A 5849-nucleotide genomic window follows, 5' to 3' on the forward strand; every position below is an offset into this window, starting at 1 on the left:
AATGGTCTCTCGTAAGACTCCATTGGAAGATGGTTCCTCACCAGGATTACTTCATTCAAGAATCCCAAAGAAAACCAGCTTAATTTCTTCTGGGTGATTTCCGAAAAAATATTAGCGTTACAAAAATGTTGCATTGTTTGGGCAGGGAAGAACTGGGGGAAAGGAGACGAGCTGATCTACTAATATTTATGTAAGGAGCTGTCCGTGGAGAGAAGGCGTGGAATGATATTAGTCTAATAAATTTGAGTGGTGTTTTGAAACGTAGGAAACATCTCAGTATGAAGATAAAGTTGGAATTCAAGAGGACAAATTGGGGTGAATATTCATTTATAGGAAGAGGAGTTAGGGATTGGATTCATTTACCAAAGGAGATGTTCAATAAATTTCCATATTCTTTGCAATTATTCAAGTAAAGCCTACGAAAACAACAGATAGGGCATCTTCCACCTGGTCGACTGCCCTAAATGCAGATCAGTGTTGATTGATTGACTTCTAAACAGTCGAAGACTTTCCGCAGGACAAGGAAGTGCCAACACTATCCCAGGGCTTTCGCGTAGCTGGAAACATGTTGCACGAAATGCTGGTGGCTACACTGAAGGACTTTAAGCATTGAATCTTTTATATATACTATGTATCTAAAGAATAAATAGTTGCCTCTACTGAAAAAACACAGGTAATAATAATAATAATAATAATAATAATAATAATAATAATAATAATAATAATAATAAAGGTTAGGTTCTTTGAAATTTTTTCCTTTATGAAAGTAAATGTTAAGAAAAGTTCTTTCTTTATGACAGGCTTTTCATTTTAAATAATTTTCTCTGATGCAGGAGTGGTATGCAGATTTTAACTTTCTTAATACAGGCTAGTTTGAAGAATTTTCTGTGCGGAGTCTCATAGTCTAAATGGTTTTTGATAAGGCTAGGAGCGAGGGCCGCCAATTTGAACGTATTGGACGGGCTGGCAAAAGCCAGGATCCTATCCACTTTCTTAGACTTGTGTTTAAGTGTCTAGTAGAGGGTCATTGTCATCATCCTGCAAAGAAATAAACAGAAAATGAGTATATCTGCTCTCTAATAATTATACATTGAACAACTGCAGGATTATGGTGGTATAATGAAGATTACACTTGTTTGCGTGAAATAATATCCAGGTTTCATTTCACAGCAACAGTTGACTAATGTATCCCTAACCTAGAAATGAAGTGATTAACTGGAGAATTGTTGTCCAATAACTAGAATTTCTCATACCGAACATTCAGCATTGCCAGATGGTTTAGGAGCTTAGAAGTTATGTTTGACCTGTGGTACCTTTTCAGTCTTCTCAAACTCGAAAATGTCTTTTCTGCTATAGGAGTTGAACTGGGGGTCATAGTTATGTGTTGAATGAATATCAACAACCCTGAAAGCATGGTTTCTAGTTACTTAATTCTCTGGTTTGGAGGGAGGGTGGCGAGGTGGGTGGGGGCATAGACTTGCTGTCCCCTTCCGAGTATTTCACTGCATTTTCCCTTCGTTATCCGCCCACTATGTATCTAATTCCAGTGCATATCGAGGTGTAATAATCAGGTACAGTACGGTCAAACTTTCAGGCCACATTCCTCACATGCACGAGAAGAAAATATGTTATATAAACAAAAGGTATGAAATGCCTTTTTTTTTTTTTGCACTTTGGAGTTCATTTTCTTTTCCTACGCGTAAGGAATATGTCCTGAAAGTTTTATAACTTATGAAGTAGTTGAGAAATGACCTCAACAAGACACGGTAATCTTGATTAAACCATGGAATGAACTACGTGTACACATTCATGCATGAGGAATTTATACAATCAAAGACGTAAGAGTGCTATTCTGCAAGATGAAGCTGAAAGCAATTTGTATTTACAGATTTAAATGTCAAAATGGATAAAGAACGAGTAATTGAGTGAAATCGTATAGAATGGAATATTAATTAAATGAATATCAGGTGTTCCATTTTGATAGTAAAATTCATAGTGGCGCAAATTTTGTCTGTTATTTTGGAGTACAGTACACACTCACATTGTGTACCTTCAAATATTTATTTTGTTTAGGTTGATTTTTAATAGAGAAGAGTAGCCAACTGTATATCAGGTAAGTGATATACAATAGGCTATTATTTCCACAGATGTTATTTATTTGTTTTATTTATTTATTTATTTATTTATTTATTTATTTATTTATTTATTTATTTATTTATTTATTGCTGGCAGTTTAACGTCACAGCAATACATCGAAGGTTTTCAGCGACACAAGGATGGGAAAGGGGTAGGACTGGGAAGATTATGGCTGGCAGTGGTTTTAATTATTTTCCTGGTGTGTAAATGAGATGTCACGGAAAACCATCTTCAGGTATGTCGGCGGTGGGATTCCTAACCAGTTTCTACATATCATTACATATTAAGTGCCAAGGGTAATCGTAGTCAACATAGTATTTTTAATAACAATAATATTAATAACAATAATCAGTGGCGTATGCTGGGATCAAGCCGTTGACTACCACTGGAATTAGGTTACCCCTTTTCGATGGTTGGTGTAGTGAAAGTGGATGTATAAGCGTTTTGAGCTGCAGCAAACAGCTGAGGGAGAAGCCTGCTGTGCTGTCAAGGCTGCTTCACTAGCTACTGCTCTGGCCCCTGCTCCTGTCAATTTATTTATGTATTTACGTCGCACCGACACAGATAAGTCTCACGGCGACAATGGGACAGGAAAGAGCTAGGAGTGGGAAGGAAGCGGCGGTGGCCTTAATTAAGGTACAGCCCCAGAAAACCATCTTCGAACCCACTATCTCCCGGATCCGAGCTCACAGCTGCGCGCCCCTAACCGCACGACCAACTCGCCCGGTGGAGAAGGAAGCGGCCGTGGCCATAATTAGGGTACAACCCCAGCATCTGTCTGGTGTGAAAATAGGAAACCACGGAAGACCATCTTCAGGGCTGCCGGCATTTGGATTCGAACCCACCATCTCTCGGATGCGAGCTCACAGCTGTGCTCCCCTAACCGCACGGCCAACTCGCCCGGTGAAATACCAGAACTCAGTTATCTATAGTATATAATTAAGTCAGAAGTATGAACTGAGGAAGTATATCCATGGCTTTCTTTTAAAACCCCGTATGTCCCAATGCTCCTCCTACCCATTATGTTCCTTAAGACTGGTCACGCCCCCAGCCACATAATTATATCAGTCCGTCAGAATAATTCTCGTTGTGTTCACTTTCCTACGCTGATGTGTAAAGGAAAATGAACCTTACAATACCGCATTTGAGGAATGTCGTTTGCTTGGTGAATTTACGCACTCCGACAATATAACGTACTTAGAGTCAATTTCCTTAACCAATTATCATAGGAAAATGAACGCAATGAAAATTATTCTGTTGGACTGCATTTAAATATGTGGCTGGGAGGCGTGACTAGTCTCACAGAATACCATGGCAAGGAAGAATATTGGGACATACAATGTTTTAAAAGTAAGTTACCGATATATATGATGAGCAACGCATAGTTGTTAGTTAGCAGTGGTGACCTGACGGAGTCGTCGACACACACATCCTCTTCGTACGTCGCATGTCCACGATTTTTTCGGCTGGATGGCGCTCTTCTCTGCTGCAGTTCAGTCTTCCCAAGAATAATCTAACGGGCAGACGCCTAGTTGGCTGTCGCCTTCCCCTTCCACCATGTACACCTGCCTCATTAAAGGCGTGGACACTGCCTTCTCGGACCAATTCATCTGTCTCGAACTTCACCGTGCCTGCATCGGGATATGGGAAGTTGTCCGGCTTCAAGACAAGTCTTCTGGTCAACCTTCACCGGATGTCCTGGCCTTCTTCCGAGAGCAAGATGAAGTAGCTCGTTTCATCACCAGTGGCGCTCTCATCTCCGGCAAACTCCATGAAGTGGTGCCTACTCCAGAGTGTCTTTTACATGACCTGCGCTACCTTCCTGACCCTCCTCTCACTGTCCAACCCCGTTCTTCTCGCATCATACCGTCCCCACCACCTCCCACCTCCCTTACGTCTACCACCACTACTCCTACCTTCACCACTTCTGCCTCTACTCCCTTGACTACTTCGTCCGTCATTACCACATCTAGCCACTCTTCTCCTATCATGTCTATTTCCACCACCTCCCTCCCTCTCTCTTTTTCGAGCCCCTTGCAATCCCCTGCCAATCCCCAGACTAACACACTCAGGCCCCACCTTCTCATCAAGAACTGTGATCCGACGCTACAACGCGGCAACTCCCATCGTCTGTGAGCTGTGTCCTTCGTGGCATTGACCCGGCCATCACGGAACAAGATATCCTCCATGAACTTCACCTGGAAGGTGTCCAGGCCCGTCGAGTGTTCCGGATCTTCAACGATCACGGCCCAACATTCATGCTCCGCCTTCAACTCTCGCCTGCCACCGACGTCGACCGGCTGATCACCACTGGCGTCCGTCTCCGCGGAAGGTCTTACAGAGTGGAACATTCCCGCTCCCCGCCCCGTCATGGCCGTTCTTCTCCTACCATCACCTCTCCTCGCCCGACTCCCGTCCCGCCACCCACCCCACCCCCGCCACCACTTAACGTCCCAGCTCCACAACCCAACTTCCTCCTACCGCCCCTCCCGATCTTGGACCTTCTTCGTTTACTCGCTACTTCCCTCACTAACATGACCACGACCCTCTATTACTTCCTTAATCCGTACTACCCTACACCAACCCCACAAATTGTACCAGCACAATATATGTAATGTAATTATGTACCTCTCTGTCATTCTATGTAACATTGTCTCTTTCGGAATGCGCGCCCGAGATACATTGCTATAAATAAAGTTCCCCTCTCCATTCCCTCTCGTGTTCGCGGGGTTTTGCCTCCACGGGGTGCTTTGGGGGCTTCGCCCTGGGTCCCGGCTTGTTGTGATGGTGCCGTTACGCCAGATTCATTCACTCTTTTCCCTCTCTGGTGTGTACGAAACACACCCCCTAGATTATAGATTATAACTTCTCCACCAATTCTTTCCTCTATAAGGCCTAAGAGCTCCTTAGTTGAGCTGATGGCCCGCCCCTCCTCGTTCGAGGAGAGGAATGAAATAACTTGTTTTCGCTTCGCTTCGACGGAGCGAAGCCTAGCGCACCTATCCCCACGGTCCCCGCACGTATCGGACATTCAGCAGCCAGCAGCGCGAGGTGTGTCGAGGAGGACACAGAGCATCGTCTACAAGGTCAGTCTCTGATGCCTTGCCCTCAGAAATACGCGCGACGTTTTCTCTCATTGCTTTCAAGTTTTGCAAATGGATCAATGTGTCAGATGCTTACATTATAATATGCAATAGATTTCCCTCCTCCTCATTTAAGATTTGGGCTTCACCGATAGCCCTGGTAGCCCTCAGTATATCCCACACTGACATGTATTTATGAACCACTATCTATTACGGTTTTCGGTGACGCCGAGGGAATTTTATTCCGCAGGATGCTTTTGACGTGCTGGTAAGTCCACCGACACGGCGCTGACCTACAGTATTTGAGCACATCCATATACCACAGAACTGGGCTACAATCGAACCTGCAAACTAGGGCTTAGAAAGCCAAGTGCTTAACCATGACTGCCATGGTGAGGAATCGATGTAGAGTAATCAAAACACGATATGTTCTAGCTGGTCGACAGCAGTTGCATTCTATTTTTTAAAGTAATGCCGTGCACGATAACAGACAAGGTTTAAAAACATGGTAATATGAACTGAAGCAGTAGAAAGTCTCTTTGAGGGAAGGAGCAGCGATAGGGATTTAGAAGTTGGGAGGAGAGGGGGGGGGGAGCAGTATATACATCAAAACTGAAAAAAGCTCAAAAT

This window comes from Anabrus simplex, chromosome 1 (genome assembly GCF_040414725.1).
Source record: "Anabrus simplex isolate iqAnaSimp1 chromosome 1, ASM4041472v1, whole genome shotgun sequence".
NCBI lineage: Eukaryota > Metazoa > Arthropoda > Insecta > Orthoptera > Tettigoniidae > Anabrus > Anabrus simplex.